This window comes from Giraffa tippelskirchi, chromosome 13, assembly GCF_054371585.1.
Source record: "Giraffa tippelskirchi isolate mGirTip1 chromosome 13, T2T-mGirTip1v1.2.pri, whole genome shotgun sequence".
NCBI lineage: Eukaryota > Metazoa > Chordata > Mammalia > Artiodactyla > Giraffidae > Giraffa > Giraffa tippelskirchi.
The window spans coordinates 74587580-74604278 of record NC_137287.1 but is presented as its reverse complement, the minus strand read 5'-3'; the positions used below and the strand labels follow the sequence as shown (position 1 = coordinate 74604278).

The following is a 16699-nucleotide window of genomic DNA, read 5'->3' as shown; positions in this document are numbered from 1 at the left end:
TGATCAGAGTTTCATGTGCTATATACAGTAGGACCTGTTGGTTATCCATTTTAAATATAGCAGCATGGACATGTCCATCCCAAACTCCCTGTCCTTTCCCCCCAGCAACCATAAGTTCTTTCTGTAAGTCTGTGAGTCTCTCTCTGTTTTGTAAGTAAGTTCATGAGTATCATTTCTTTTTAGATTCCACATATAAGGGATGTCAAACGATATTTCTCCTTCTCTGACTTACTTCACTCAGTACGCTTCTTTTTCAGTGGCAAATACTAAATTCAGACTCTGGCCCTTCACCCTGCTCTGTTTCCTGGGCCCCACCCCCACCGGTGGGCCAGGGGGTTGGGGGTGGGCTTCTTGTCTACAGAAGCTCGCCACAGGGGGTCATGAGGGGGAAAGCAGCGGGGGTGAGGGGTGAAGGAATAGACATGTACACACAGCTATATTTAAAATGGATAACCAATTTTAAATTGGTTGAAGGACCTACTGTGTAGCATAGGGAACTCTGCTCAAAGTTAGTGGCAGCCTGAATGGTAGAGGAGTTTGGGGAAGGGTGGATACTTGTATGTGTATGGCTGAGTCCCTTCACTATTCACCTGAAACTGTCACAACATTGTTAATTAGCTATACCCTAATACAAAAAAAAAAAAAAATGTTAAAAGAGCATAGCTGAACTTCCCTGGTAGACCAGTGGTTAGGACTTTGTGCTTCCACTACAAGGGAACAGGTTTGGTCCCTGGTTGGGGAGCTGAGATCCTGCATGCATGCCGTGTGGTGTGGCAAGTAAATGAGTGAATGGAACACAGTTCAGTGAGGAAGTCAGGCTTGCCTGGGATGCAGCCAAACTCCTGAACGCACATGGTCTAGAGCTGTTGCTGCTGCTTGAGCCCCTGTTAGTGAAGATCTACTTGGTGCCCTGTCCCCAGCTGCTTGCTGAGTTTCTTTGGCCCTGCAGTTGTTTTTATCTTTTCTTTCACTGGGGAAGCAGGGGACTGACTATACTTTTCTCTCGCCAAGTTCACGGGCTTTAGAAGTTCTATTTGTCGGCCCGATGACCTTTCCAGGCTCATACTCAAAACCACTACAAACAAACATATTGGAACACCCTCTAGGTAAGTGGAATAACTCTTAAAAATATGTATATATACACTTTTATGTATATTTATAAAACATATATACATATTTCCATCCTTACTTTTCTTAAAACATTAAAAGTAACCATGTGTCAAGAAAGGGTCCATCAGCTTTCAAAATGGCTTTCATCTAAGTACAAAAGATGGCTCAATTGCACCATTTTCAAGTGGTCTCTATCTGTGTTCTGCAGCATGGTAGCTGCTAATAACATGTGACTCTTGAGCCCTTGAACTACAGCTTGTCTGGTTGGGATATGCTATCAGGTTAATACTCACCAGATTTCAAAGACACTTAGAACCAAAAAAGAAATCATTTAATTTATATGATACACTTACTAAATCATTTATCCTTAAATTAGGAATAAAGTAGATAATTTACCATGTTGATACAGATTACCCATTGAAATGACCATATTTTGGATCTATTGGGTTAAATTAAATATATTCCTAAACTTGATTTCATCTATTTCTTTTTCCTTTTTTAATGTGGCTCCTAGAAAATTTAGTTACCTTTGTGAATCTCCTGTTTTGGACCGAGCTCTGCTCTACATACATGAAAGTAGAGAATATGTCTCCACAAATTGGAAGGACTAATATGTGTTTAAAAATAAGACTTTAAAAATAGCTTTCTGAAATATTTATGAGAGGAAAAATGAACTCATTGTAGGTATTCAGTAGGCTGACTAAGAGGGGCTTGTTTTTACCATTCCAGGCAATATATGTAGGGCAGAAATCTTCTTGATTAACAGCTATTCAGTGGGGAGTATTTTTCCATGCGAAGATAGGTTAGTTCAAGTCATTTGTAATGGAATGCTGTTTTCTAATATTTGAAATAACTATTGAGTATGTGTTCCCTTTGTGATCCCAAGTGTCATCACGTGGCCACATCATGACCATACTGCACCCCACAATAAAGCAAATATCTAAATAAAGTGAGTCGCATGATGTTTGGTTTCCCAGCGCGTATAAAAGTCATGTTGACATTGTAAAGTGCGCAATAGCATTATGGTTTAAAATATATATATATATATATATATACATATATATATATATATATACACACATACATACATACACACACACACACACCCCTTTATTTAAATTTGAGGGGACTTCCCTGGGAGGCTGGGCTTGCCTAGTGGCTCAGACAGTAAAGAATCCACCTGTAATGCAGGAGACGTGGGTTCGAACCCTGAGTCAGGAAGATCCCCTGGATAAGGGAATGGCAACCCATTCCAGTATTCTTGCCTGGAGAATCCCATGGACAGAGGAGCCTGGTGGTCTACAGTCCATAACTAATACTTTCACTTTTAGGTCTCTGCATTTTCAATGCATGGGGCACAGGTTCAATCCCTGGTTGGTGAACTAAGATCTCACATGCCACACAGCATGGCCAAAAAACCTAAAAATAAAAAAATAAATTACGCTATTGGGAAAATGGCACTAATAGACTTGCTCTACGTGGGGTTGCTGCAAATCTTCAATTTATAAAAAAGGCAATTTCTGTGAAGCCCAGTAGAGCAGGGTCTGCCAGTACCAGAAACTGTGACAAAAGAGCAGCACCAGGCCGGATTTTGCAGAAACCCCGGGCCTCTGGCACCTCCACCTCACGCTTCTACTTCCGCCTCACTTCCACCGTTTGTGCTTAGCACTAACACCTTCCAGGAGTGTTTGGTGGGTGCAATTCCTAGATGAAACACTTGAAATTCTTGGATGAAAAGGTCTGTTGTGACAAGCTCTTCTCTCTCCACCCACAGCCACAGTTTTGCTCTGAGACTTCGGGGCCCAACAGGGCCATCAGGCAGCTAAAGCTGGAGCCCCAGGGGAGAGTCCTCGCCTCCCCCCAAATTGCCAGGACCCCCACCCAGATTCATGGCTGATGCATGGAATTCTCCAATAGACCATTTTTAACATCCAGCAGAAGCCACAGACATCTTAATTTTTAACCTTTTTGCACTTGATGACCATAAATTTCTCTGAAACTCTTAAAAATCTGATTAAAAAGAAAAAAAGCTAGGAGAAACTGGATGACATGTATTAAATCTGCTGAGTATATCAAAGCTACAATTATTTTTTTTAATCCTCCATTCCTTTTTGGAGTATGTTTTTGCTGCAGAACTCAAAGCTCAAGGAAGATGGAGTTCCAAAGGCTCTTCTATTCTTGAGCTCTCTTAGATGTTCTTCTCCATTTTTTCTCTTCCCCAGTTGTTGGGCTAATTCCCAGGCACCATTTTGGGGTTTTTGTTGATTTTCTATATCTTAAAAAAAATTTATTGGAATGTAGTTGATTTATAGTGATGTATTAGTTTCAGGTGTACAGCAAAATGAATCAGTTAAACATATACATATATCCACTCTAGTTTTTGATTTGTTTTCATTGAAGTATGGTTGCTTTACAATGTTGTGTTAGTTTCTACTGTACAGCAAAGTGAATCAGCTGTATGTTTACATATTTCCCCTCTTTTTTGGACTTCCTTCCCATTTAGGTCTCCACAGAGAATTGAGTAGCCTTCCCTGTGCTATACAGCAGATTCTCACTAGTTATCTATTTTATACATAGTATATCCATAGTGTATATATGTCAATTCCAGTCTACCAATTTATCCTACCCACTGTTTCCCCTTGGTATCCATAGGTTTGTTCCCTACATCTGTCTCTACTTCTGCTTTGCAAATAAGATCACCTGTACCATTTTTCTAGATTCCACATATATGCGTGAATACATGTAATTTGTTTTGTGTCTTTGCCACAAAAGCCTGGCTTCTCCTCTACTGCCAACCTCTGGCCACTAGTTAAAATATTGCATCAGGAATGGAGGGAAAGCACAGTCAACTTGACATGCCATGTTCCAGGGATGGCAGAGTTTGGCACTTCAGAGAGAGCCCAGCTTAGATGAGGGAAGAAGTGACAAGAGACGATGACTAGAATTGACTTGCAGCTGCTGCTTGCTGAAGTCCACCGGGCAAGAGCCTCATGGCTACATCTGTCTGTAGGTAGATGCACGCTTTCTGGTTTTGACTTCTAAGGTTATTTATTTATTTTTCTACTCTCTTTGCTGTGTAAGAGGAACATAACCTCATAGACTATCTGGTGGACTTGGAGGAGAGGCAGATAATACATTACTGCCTAGAATCTCAGGCATCATGCTGTAATCTAACCTGAACATAAGAGGAACCTTGGAGATAGGAGGTTTCACTGAATGTGATTTTTCCTAAGGATAAGTGAGTTTTAATGTAAGCAGAGTCCTATACGTGTTTCATACATACAATGTGCAGTTTCCATTCAAATGCCCGACTGTGACCAGGTTGAAGCCATTGCCCGTAGGGTTTGATCTAAGTAGGTTCTGGATGCATTCTGAGTGACTGCCCAGTCGGTGTACAAGGTGAGGGGCGGGAGGTGGCTGTGCATATACCAGATGGCTCCCACCCCTGTTTAAGTCCAAATGCCCCATTTCCTATCTAGGAAAACACAGATTACCTTAGTCAATGGATTAATTCCAAAGCCTTCTGCCATGCACTCTGAAACCTGTATAGACAAGCACTTAGAGATGGCTCACTCTCCGTTGACCTGGCCTTGAGTCACCTGCCAGTGTCACATCATCCGATCATCTGGGCTGAGAGGGGAGGAGGGCCTGGAAGCAGGGAGTCCACATTAATAGCCACCGAGAGGAAGAGGAGGATGAGTAATAATACCTGTAAATACGCTTTACCATTGGTCTGTGTCTGAAAAACAAAGACAAAGCGGAAGCTTCGCTGTTTGGACACTGGTGTTCCAGTTGCAGCATCATTTATATCTAGACCCACAGGACAGCTGTGCAACTCTCCATGATGTCTTTTGTTCAGGCTTAAATGAGTTAATACAGAAAATGCCGCAGAAGCTTCCTGTCGAAATGCTGGTGTATAGCGTGTGCTGTCTGCATTTAGCTGTTACAATCACTAGCTTAATAACTTAAAAGGTCGTGAACACTGAGCCTTTCCTGAAGGAACCACGTGTGGCTCGAAAAACTCCCATCTTTCCATGATAATAAAAATTCATTCTGATGTGTAATTTGTCCAAAGGAAAGGAAGAAATCCCCAGCGTTTTTATCATGTTCATTTTGACTTAATTCTCTGTGTTAAGCTGTTCCTGTACTCAGCTAGTTCTTGCTAATATCAAATGATGGTTAATATTCAGTAAAACCTACTGTGCTGTAAAGGAATTGAATGAAAACCCCTGGTCACACAGTATTTTGAGAGGAACCCTCCAGGACTTCCCTTGTGGTCCAGTGGTTAAGACTTCGCCTTCCAATGCAGGGGTTGCAGGTTCAATCCCTGGTTGGGTAGCTAAGCTCCTGTATGCCTCATGGCCAAAAAAAAAACAGGACATAAACAACAGAAGCAGTGTTGTAACAATTCAATAAAGGCTTTAAAAAGTGGTCCACAGCAAAAAAAAAAAAACTTAAAAAAAATTTTTAAAAAGAGAGTCTCCACAAGAGAAGAATGGATGGCTCCCAAGCAGCTTCACAAAATGGCACCATGATGCATTTACTACACCTCCACTCTCACCTCTCCCAGCCTCAAAAACCCTGCAGAGACTGGGGAAAACAACAAAAGAAACTTATATTCTTTCAGTCCACCAGTAGATGTTTATTTGGTGACTAGTGTGTGGCCAACACTGGAGAAACAAAAGTATTAAGATAGCTCCTGCCTCAGAGGCACTAATGATCTGGCTGGTAAGAGACTCAGGTAGTTGGATATTTCAGTACATCCTAGTAAGTGCAGGGATGTGTGCTTTCTTTCAGTCAATCAGCAAACAATCATTGTGTGCCCGTGGTGCACCGGTCAGAGGGGATACTAATGAAGACAGACAAGATTCCTGTCCTCTTGGAGTTAATCTTCCGTTAAAGGAGGTGGCAAGCAAATCAATTAATAATCAAAATAATTATATTGTGACTGTGGTATGAAGGAAACGAATGTGGTTAAACAGAGAGAATGTGGGCAAAAAATGTCTCTTAGGAACTCACATTTGAAGTAGATTAGAATGATGTGTCATTCAGGGCTCAGTGTTCCTTGGAATGCAACAAACACAAAGCATTAGAAGAAATTTATGTTATATTACTAACAATCCAGCAGTACAGTAAGTAGGTTTTTTAAGGCATGGCATGATCAAGGGCTCAATGTCTCTGGACTCCATTTCCCTCCATCTTTCAGTTCTGCTTTGTCTGCTGATTTCTTTCCCAGGCAAGCTCTCCTCTCAGATGCCACCATGGCCAGCAGCAGATCTAGGCTCTTAATTCAACCCGAAAGAAAGGGCTCTTCTTCCCAATAGCTTGAGCTAAGATCTTGGGTCTTTCTGTGGTTGGTACAGGTTGGCCACAGGCTCATGTACAAACCAGTGTCTGCACCCAGAGTAAAGGGAGAGGGTTGAGACTGAACTGTTTTGACACCAAAGTTATTGAAGTTCTCTGTATCCTTTCCCTAACCTGTACAACAGGGACGGTACGAGTGCCGATCTTAGGGAGACCTGGAGAGAAGCCTTCTGGGCAGAGGGAATAGAAGTATGGACCTCAGAAGTGGGCAGAGGCCTAATTTGTTTGCCCATGTGCTGGAGACTGGGAACATGGAGGGTCATGGCAGAAGGCAGGGAGGTGGCCCCAGCTGTTCCATGAAGCCTTGGAAGGGTTGCAGTGGCACCATGTTTATTTTCTCTTCCTGCACTTGCAGACATGGCCTTATCAAGGTGCCCACAGAACTCCCAGCTGGGTCCCATAGACGCTCACTACCTGCGTCTACCCCACTGTTGGAGCTGCTGATGGACACCACCGCTTTTCTGATGAATGGGGTCTCTCTCCAGCTTTGTTCATACCTTTGGCTGGCTTCTAATCAGATCCTGCTGGCCTGAGTTGTGCTGGTGTTACTTGGGGAGACTCTCTGAGTTCCTGCTTTGGTTCATTTGTGTTAATGTGATCATTTAACACATAGAGGGCAACCTTTCTGCCTTTAAGTTTTTGGGTCATACCTCGTTCTTGCACTGACTCGCATATCTCTCCAGCCAACTCTGTATTGACTGGACATGAAATTTAAAATGGGTTGTATAATGTAGACAGAAGCAGTAATTTGTGATTATATAGAATTAAGATCTAGCTGTCCATGTTAAGGGATCTATTAGATAATTACCATTTAGCTTTTGAGAGCCAGATTCTAGTTAGTGATTTTCTTTTTTTAATTTGTGTTGGACTATAGTTGATTTATAGTGCTGTCTTAGTTTCAGGTGTATAGCAAGGTAGATCAGTTATACATATGCATATCAAGATAGTGAATTTTAATAGTAATGTTTTCTTAGGAATAATTTTTGGTGGTATTACATGCATGTAATAGAAAGAATTTCTTGGGACTTCCCTGGCAGTCCATTAATTAATGGACTTCTATTGCAGGGGTCAGAGGTTCGATTACTGGTCAGGGAACTAAGGCCCTACATGCTATGCCACATGACACGGTCAAAAAATAGAAAACAACAAAAAAATAAAGAAATGCTTGTCACTTCCTTGTATCTGTAACTAGGTTTGTGTATTACCAACACATAGACACCTATGCAGCCTCAACATAACGATATTTTGAAATAATTCTTTTCATAAAAAATATTCTCCAGTACTCCAGGTCTGAAGTCTATTAAGGAAGTAGCTTGCTTAGAAAACTTACAAGAATGCTCTTCCTCCTGTTTTCCTTTGTTTTTTAGTTTATTCTGGAAATTGCAACATTTAGTGCTTTGCAGTTTAATTTAAAAGGATTACCTATTCTCTTAAATGCTTAAGCAGGGAAGCAAGTTGCAGTTATTGATTTTTCTCTGCATGTATTTTGTGAAAGCTGTATTTGCTCCTTCCCCAGGGAGCCTTACCCCCCGAACTGCATGCTTGCTGGTGACAGCTCAGACCTCTGATACATAACCAAAGACCTTGCCTAATATCCTTGCAACTGCTTGGGGAATTTTTATTAAGTAAAAGCATCATTAGAGTAGACAGGATGATGAAGTTTAATGAGCATCTTTTGTGCATGAGATTGTTAGTTTTGTTCTGCCAGAATCCTCATTTCTCTCCTCCAGTGGGGCAGATAGTTAGTCTAGAATGTGTGAGGTATTTTTAAAATCTGCCTTACATTTTGTATTTTTGTGTGTAGTTTAATATCTGTCCTAAGCCAGCTACAGATTCTTCTTGGCTATTTATACAGATGCTGTTTGCACACATGTGTGTTGATAATTTCTTTTTACACTGTATGTTGAGGGCAGAGAGCAGTGAGGGTTATAATGGAGAATGTAAAAGACACCTCCTGGTGCTAGTGAATTTCATGGAACCATCTCTTGGAGGTTTGATCTCAAAAAATCATTGCCTTTTGAATTAATGAGACTTCTCATGGGAATATGGTAACTCTTCCCTTTTTTTCTTTAAGACTCAGTGCTGTAAGTGCTAAGGTTCTGTCACCAACCCCTCAGAAGCTGCTAGATAGGATAAATAAAGATATGGCAAATGCTTATTAATAATCTGGGCTTCACACTTTGTCCACAGATTTATTTGTGGAGATTTTAAATTTAGCATCCTACCATAAGATTACAGATTAGACACAGAATGATTTCTCTCCATTATTGTCACTGGCCATATACTGAGATTTTTCAAATTGGTTCTTTTCTTGGTCTGTATAAGGACTTTCCATGGAAACACCCAAAACAACAGGAGGGAGGCATATGACAGGAGCAAATGACTTAAGCACAGCATATTGTACCTCTCATATACCTGGCATTCTGAAACATAATATTTACATAGCACACAATGTGCTTCCAGCAGTGCCTTGCGTATGTAGAATACAAAAGAAGTGAAGTCTGCTGTCCCCACCCTTGAGAAAATGGTAGGCTGATGAAGAGGACAAAACTCAGAAATCCAGAAAGGTGGTGGTAATGGTTGGTGGTTTAGTTGCTAAGTCATGTCCAACTCTTGCAACCCCATTGACTGCAGTCCACCAGGCTCATTTGTCCATGAGATTTCCCAGGCAAGAATACTGGAGTGGGTTGCCATTCCCTTCTTCAGGGACTCTTTCTGACCCAGGGATCAAACCCATGTCTCCTGCATTGCAGACAGAGTCTTTACCGCTGAGCCACCAGGAAAGCCCATATTGGAGAATTCGAACTTTGGAGTCATTACCTGGGGGTGATCTGAACTTTTTCTAATCCTGAGTTTCCTCATTTGGAAAATGAAAATAATGAAAGCCCCTTCTTTCTTGGATAGTTGTGGTAGTGAATGCTGACTGCATGGTAACCATATTTACCATGTGTCCTGATCAAGGCTCTCCACTAGTACTTGGAAATAACAGCCAAGAGCAGAAACTACTTTGTCTATTCTGAAGGACTTAATGATGAAAGCTCAATAAACACCACAGTATTTTGTGAAGGCAGAAATTGGACAGGGGGCAGAGCAGAGAAAGCTGTGAAAAGCCTGAATATGTGGATGAGATCTGAGTTGTAGAAAGGATGGGGGCGGGCATTCCAGGCAGCAGTAACACAAATCAGCCAAAAACTGAGACCAGAAGGAATCCTGGCTGACAAAGGCCTTAGATGGGTTTAGCACTCAAAATTTTTTTCAAATCACCTGCAAGGTGTAGGCAGTGTGCAGATATTCCCAGTTTTCAATAAAGATAAACAGAGATTCCAGAATGATATCAGACTCTAAGGTTACTGAGCTAATAGGTGGCAAAGCTAACACTCAGCCTACCTTTCCTACACTCTACATTGCCTTCCTCCAGACCATCATTTCTGTATTTGGTCTGTTAGTGAACAGAGAGAGATGAAATTTGGCTGGGTAGGCATTACGTGGCATGTTCAGTGGATACTCTGTCACATACCGAGCTGGGTACTTGATCCATTGGGTAGTGGATGCTGCTTTCCATGCATAAACCAAGGAGAGAGAATTCTGTCGGTTGTGTGTAGGACACATTGAAGGAAGGAAGGAATTGTTACCAAGGAGATCAGGAAGGGGGAATTCTCTGGTGGTCCAGTGATTGGGACTTGGTGTTTTCACTGTGGGGACCTGGGTTGGATCTCAGGTTGGGGATCTGAGATCCCTTAAGTTGCACAGCATGGCCAAAAAAATGGAGACTCAGAAGGAACCTGTTAACACTAAGCTAATGGCCATATTTTAGGGTAGAAGAAAAAGAGAGTGAATAAAATCATAGGATGATAGAAATAAGAATAAGTACCATAAAGCATCTTATTAATCCATTGAGTCATGAACCTTTTGAGAAGCTGATGAAAGTTCTGTTCACTTTCAGCTGAAAAAAGGCACATATAGCTTTGCTTGGAGCTTCAGATCCTCCCTTGCCACAGACTGAGAATTTCTATGGTAGAGGAGGATGTAATCAAACTTGATTAACAGGGTGACTGAAAAAAGAGGCAGGTGCCAGAATGACTTCATCATTTTGATTCTGGAGGTCTGGAGACATTAGAGGGACGTTGAGGAATTGGGGTAGGGAACTGTTGTGTGCATTTGGTTGGGTTTAATGGTTCAATGTACAAGTGGGACTTTTGGTGTAGCAGGGGTTGAAGATGGCAGTGACTTGGAGGTACAAAATCAGATGATCGGTTTAGGGAAGAGAATACAGTAAGCTAAAAGCAAAAGCACAAGGACTATAGAATTGTCCAGGGGAAAAATAAGAACAAGGATAGTGCATTGGAGCCAGGGGAGGAGACTTTTCAAGAAGGAAAAATGCGGTCCCCAGTGGTGTTCATTGCTGTAATCATGAAGGGGTGTGAGGGTCTGCACGAGACCCTTGGATTGAACAGAGTAAAACTCAAATGATTTTTTTTTTTTTTTTGCAAAATGAATATGCCCATGTTAAATAAATACACCCACCAGTAACAGAAGAGCATGCATGTCATACTACTACTCAATATAATGTTTGCTGAGAAATAAATGTGTTCTCATTCTCGTGGGCTGGAATTGTTTGCTGTGCCATCTTAGATGTCACCAGGCAGGGGTGTTGAGTTGTGTGGAGTGTCGGGAGCCAATGTGCAGACAACTTTAACACGATGCCTCTGAAGTGACCAGGCTGATGACCTCTACTGTTCACAGCGTCATTTCATGATGAATCCTCCAGAGCTGATCTTCAGCTGGGATTCTACAGACAGCTTCTCTGGTCAGGGTCCGCTCCCACAGGGACCAGACGAGAGCCCTCACGAGCTAAGTGATGCTGCCTCGTTCATCACCCACAGCACAGGTCATCCATAGGCATCTTGCCTTTGAGGATTCTCTTCACCGTCAGAAGTCTGTTCATCAGACTCCTGAGCATAATTCATCCTTTCCTGTCACTTTTAACTGGTTCTCTGTGGATTTTTCTCCTTCCATGAACAGCTCCCAGTCATCCTCTGTAGACCTCAGCTTTCAGAGGAGAGATTTTCCAAGACTCGGTGCCACAGGTTCACTCCGTATTCTGAATTGATCACTTCACCCACTGGTAGCTGCAGTCCCATCCGTGACAGGGAGCCAGGCTTCCTTGTCAATGCTCTCACACTAGCATGACCAGATTTCAGTGCCCCCAGAAACCTTCCCGAGGTAGAGTCTGCCCCCCAAGCTCATGATGGCAAAGCTGAACTCCTGGCTATGCTCAGAGGCAGTGTCTGGGAAGCAGGAGGAATTGGCCGGCTTAGCCTGGGTCTTAGGCCTTCGTGAGAGGTTAAAGGTGACAGCTGTTGCTCTGGAACACCTGTTCTGTGCCTGCACACAAGACCTGTCCGTGTCCGATTTAATCTCCCCCACAAGCCCTTCAAGGTAGCAGTTTTCATCATTTTGCAGATGAAGACATCAGACTGTGGCAAGTTAGTCACCTGCTCAATGTCACACGTCCTTTGGAGCAAACAGGGTTCAGGAATACAGATGCTTGAAGCCCCAGGACTGTTCTTCAGAATCCCCTGTGCAGTGAGCCAGGGCTCTTGTAGGACCATATGATGGGTACCACCTGAGCAGATCACTGAGGGGACGTGCTCATCAAGAAGCATCATGTGCCAGGATCCAAGGGTTAGTTGAAATCTTCGAAGATCAAGGAGGTGGAAGTTACATAATGAGAGGAGAATATGGAAAGGTCAGGAGGACAGAAATCCATTCTGAAGGCTGCAGGTTGTATAGATCAATCCTGTTTTTTCACTTCCTATATTTAATGATGCTGGCTAGGGAGACTGTCCCTCCCAAGTGAGCTCATTCCCAGAGGAGCAAACAGTTCATCTGTTAGCATGCCTTTCATATCCAAGCCAACCAACCCCAAGCCCCAGTCCTAACCACCTCTTTTCTCTAACTCTGATGCACGAAGCCAGTATTCCCCCTGATCCAGGTACTAGGCAACTGGAGATCACTTCTTTAGCTCTAGGCTCTGAGATTTTAATCAAATTATTCACCTACCCTGTTTCACCCTATCCTTCCTGTGAAACCACCCATAAAGACTCTCAGCTTCGCTCTGCTCTGGGCTCCTCTGCCTCCCAGTCAACCTGGTGTTTCCCCATGTGGCCCTGCACATAACTGCACATGATACAACTTCTTTCAAAGACATAGACCTATCCATCTTGTCACTGTCACCTCTGTAAATTAAATTCTGGATGCATTTCAAACATGGACCATGACTGTCAGCTTCAGTGCTTAGAGGGAGCCAGGCCCATCCTGTTTCACTGTAGCAGAGAGGGGGTAGTTGACCTGCCCACCTCCTCTTCTTCTAGTAGACAGCACCCATTTTTCCTTGGAGACTCTCCTTCTGTGGCCTTTCTGCAACTTAGTTTTTAACTTTTCTTTCTTGTCAGTGGTTGCTACCCCAGAAGAAAATTTCTCCTGTTAAAACCAAGCAAAATCCCTCACAGACAGCTCCAGAGAGATTCAGTTACTGTGTTGGTTCCCTGTTGCTGCTGATAACAAATTAAGATGATTTCAGTGGCCGAAAAGGTCTTCCCTGGTGACTCAGTGGTAAAGAATCCACCTGCCAACACAGGAGGCACGGGTTCGATCCCTGGGTTGGGAAGATCCCCTGGATGAGGAAATGGCAACCTACTCCAGTGTTCTTGCCTGGGAAATTTCATGGACAGAGGAGCCTGGCAGGCTGCAGTACATGGGGTTTCAAAAGAGTCAGACTTGACTTAACCACTAAACATCAACACCAACCTAGTAGCCAAAAACAGAACAAATATATTATCTCACAGTTCTGGGAGTCAGAAGTCTGAAATTTAGGTATCAGCAGGGCTTCATCTTTTGGAGGCTCTAGGCAAGAATGTGTTTCCTTGCCTTTCTAGGGTCTAGAGTCTGCCTGCAGTCCTCAACTGGCAGTCCCCTTCCTTCATTATCAAAGCCAGCATCTGAGCATCCCTGACTCTGGCCCTCCTGCACCCCCATCTCCCCTCTTAAGAAGACCCCTGTGATTTTGTTGGGCCCACCCAGATAATCCAGGATCATCTCTCCATCTGTAAACCTGTTTGCAAAGCAAAAATAGAGACAAAGATGTAGAGAACAAACATGGATACCAAAGGGGGAAGAAAAGATGGGATGAATTGGGAGATTGGGACTGACACATACACACTATTGATACTACATATAAAATAGATAGCTAATGAAAACCTACTGTATAGCTCAGGGAACTCTACTTAATGCTCTGTGGTGACCTAAATGGGAAGGAAATCCAAATAAAAGGAGGGAATATATGTATACGTGTAACTGATTGGCTTTGCTGTACAGCAGAAACTAACACAACATTCTAAAGCAACTCCAATAAAAAATGTTTTCAAGTCCTTAATCAGCTCTGCACAGTCCCTATAGCAATATAAGGTTACAGACCCCAAGGTCTCTGGGATCAGGATGTGGACCTTTTGAGGGGCCATTATTCTGCTCCCCTACACTTACTGAATGGAGGCCCCAGGGCTAATATTAATAGCTGAGGGAATCCAAGACTTGGGACCCCGAGATGTTCATCCTTCCTGCCCGGCCAGAGCCACATCTCCAGGTGGGAATGATCGCTCTGATGGATCCAGTCTACAGATGAGAGTGAAACGCGGCTGTCATCTGGCCCACAGCCGGAGGAGTGAGACGATCCTGCAGAGCAGGGCAGAGTCATCCGCTGGTGACTCATGGAGGAAGTGGGACAGTGCCTTTAGCCTGAGTTGCTTTCTTCAAAGAGGATCCAAAACCTTTCTTCCATATATGCTTGGAGATTTGGTGTGGGTAGAAAATACCATGTTATTTTTCAGAGGAAAAAACCCTAGAGAAGTAATCATATAATTATCTTTATTTAATCACTCTAACCCCGTGTCGTGCCCTGGTGCCCAGCTTACCTCAGCATTACGGCCACCCTATGAGAAAACAACATCATTTTTTCTTTTACAGACAAAGAAATGAAGGCACGGTGGGGATGAGGCCTGCTAATCATGTGCCTAGAACTGACAGCTCATAAGTGGCAAACTGAGACTTTTCAGTCTCCCTTCCGACCCTTTGTAGTGAGTGGCTTGCTGTGTAGCCCCAGGAAGGCCAGCCACACAGTGGGGTCTGAGTCTAAAAGGGCAGGCGTTGAAAAGTTGGAACATTCTAGTTCCTTCCTGAACAGAGGAGCCTTGCTGAGCCCCAAGCAGCTTTTGCACACCTGCTGAAATGACTTTGCTTCATGACCGCTGTCAGGGCCCGGCAACACCTCCACTCCTTCCAGGAAGCCTTCCGTGCCTGCGTGTTCAGGATGTGGTGCATAGCAGGCCCTCATTAAGTCTTTCATCTCTTCTCCCTCCTCTGGCCTCTTTATTTCTGTTGATACCACTTTCCCAGCCCCTGAGTCTTGCCAGGTTTCCAAGTTCACGAACGAAGGAGTTGGTGTATCTACAGATTTTTGTGATCCTTAAAGTTGGATGTTATCTGTGAGCAAGAATGAGTATAGAGATAAGAGTTTGGAAAGTAAAGGAGAGACCCTGAAGCTGTGAGAAAGCGATCACAGTGGAAGATGCTGAGACCATAGATTCCTTTGTGGATGCTCAGAACAGCCAGGTGGGAGGAGCTTGGAGACCAGAGCCCCACCCCCCAGGCTCCCTTGTGTACATCCCGCTGTAGCACTAAGCCACTGATCTTTAGGAAAGCAGCATCCAGGGAGGAGGAGGAGAGGGGCAGACACTATAGGAGGATCGGCTTGTCTGATACAGGTGAAGAATGTAACACACAACTCTCCTTTGGTTCACTTTGCTCTCCCTGTTCTGGTGCATCCAGGAGAGATGCTGGCAGGGTGGGGGAAGGGGTGCACAGGTTGGAACCCCCTAGAAAATGCAAGATCATCTTTCCACCTCAAGGTCCTTAACCTCATTTCCTCTGCAGAGTCCTTTGATCATGTAAGGTGACAACAGCAAGTTCTGGGGGATTAGGACAGGGACATCATTGGGAGTGAGACTGGTAACAGTGGTAAAGCCAGATTGGCTGAACCTTCCTTTCTGCCTAAACCAGTGTTCCTTTGCCTGGATCCAGGACCGCCAGATGTCCATGACATAGACTTTGAGGGGAACCAGCTTCTCCTTTTAAAGTGTAGGGGTAATGCATGTATGTGGAATCTAAAAAAATAGTACAAATGAACCTATTTGCAAAGCAGAAATAGAGGCACAGATGTAGTGAGCAAACATATGGACACCACATGAGGAAGGAAGGGTGGGATGAATTGGGAGATTAGGATTGACATACACTACCATGTGTAAAATAGCTAGCTAGTGGGAACCTGCTGTATAACACAGGGAACTCTACTCAGTGCTCTGTGGTGACCTAGATGGGAAAGCAATCCAAGAGAGGGGACGTATGTATATGGAGCTGATTCACTTTGCTGCACAGCAGAAACTAATGCAGTATGTAAAGCAATGATACTCCAGTTTTCTTAAAAAGTGAAGGGACGGGGCATGTGTAGGTTTAAAGATCCATTTTCCTGGATGGCAGGTTCTCTTGGGGATGTTTCTGCTGTGGACACTGGGCAGGACTGGGCCTGCCTCTCCATTCAATTAGACTCCATTCAGAAGTCTTCTATCGGCAGTCTCCAACCTTTTTGGCACCAGGGGCCGGTTTCATGGAAAACAGTTTTTGCATGGACGGTGGGGTGAGGGCAATGATGGTTGGTAGATGATTCAATCATGTTACGTTCACATTATTATTACTATATCTGCTCCATCTCAGATCATCAGATATGAGATCCCAGAGGTTGGGGACCCCTGCTCTAAGGGAACTTCTACAGGACTTAAATGCTAACTTACAGGCTCTGATATGACGTGTAGCTCCTCCTTGATGCTCCCCTTTACCTGGAGAACGTTCCCAGCACCTGGCTGGACTTAACATTCTTCAGCTTGTAGGTCTGTCTGGTGCCACACTCTGCATTCTAAACTCCTTGGGAACAGAGACCCAAGTTCATGACCACTGTTGGTAGATCCTGCTTCTGAGGAGATGCTCGGAAGCCTCTGGAGAAGCAGACTACAGTATGACCTGTCAAAACCCAGAGTCCAACTTTCCCTAAGTGCCCCGTCAACTGGACAGCTCCAGGCACCAGGCCTGTCCCTCAGCCCGTCAACCACAGCATCAG

The 16699-nt window shown here is 43.7% G+C and overlaps 1 protein-coding gene across 1 annotated transcript in view; it reads left to right on the top strand.

Moving 5' to 3' along the window:
• Positions 1-16699, top strand: part of RSU1 (Ras suppressor protein 1) — a 200971-nt gene that overhangs the window by 180784 nt on the left and 3488 nt on the right. The window lies entirely within an intron of this gene.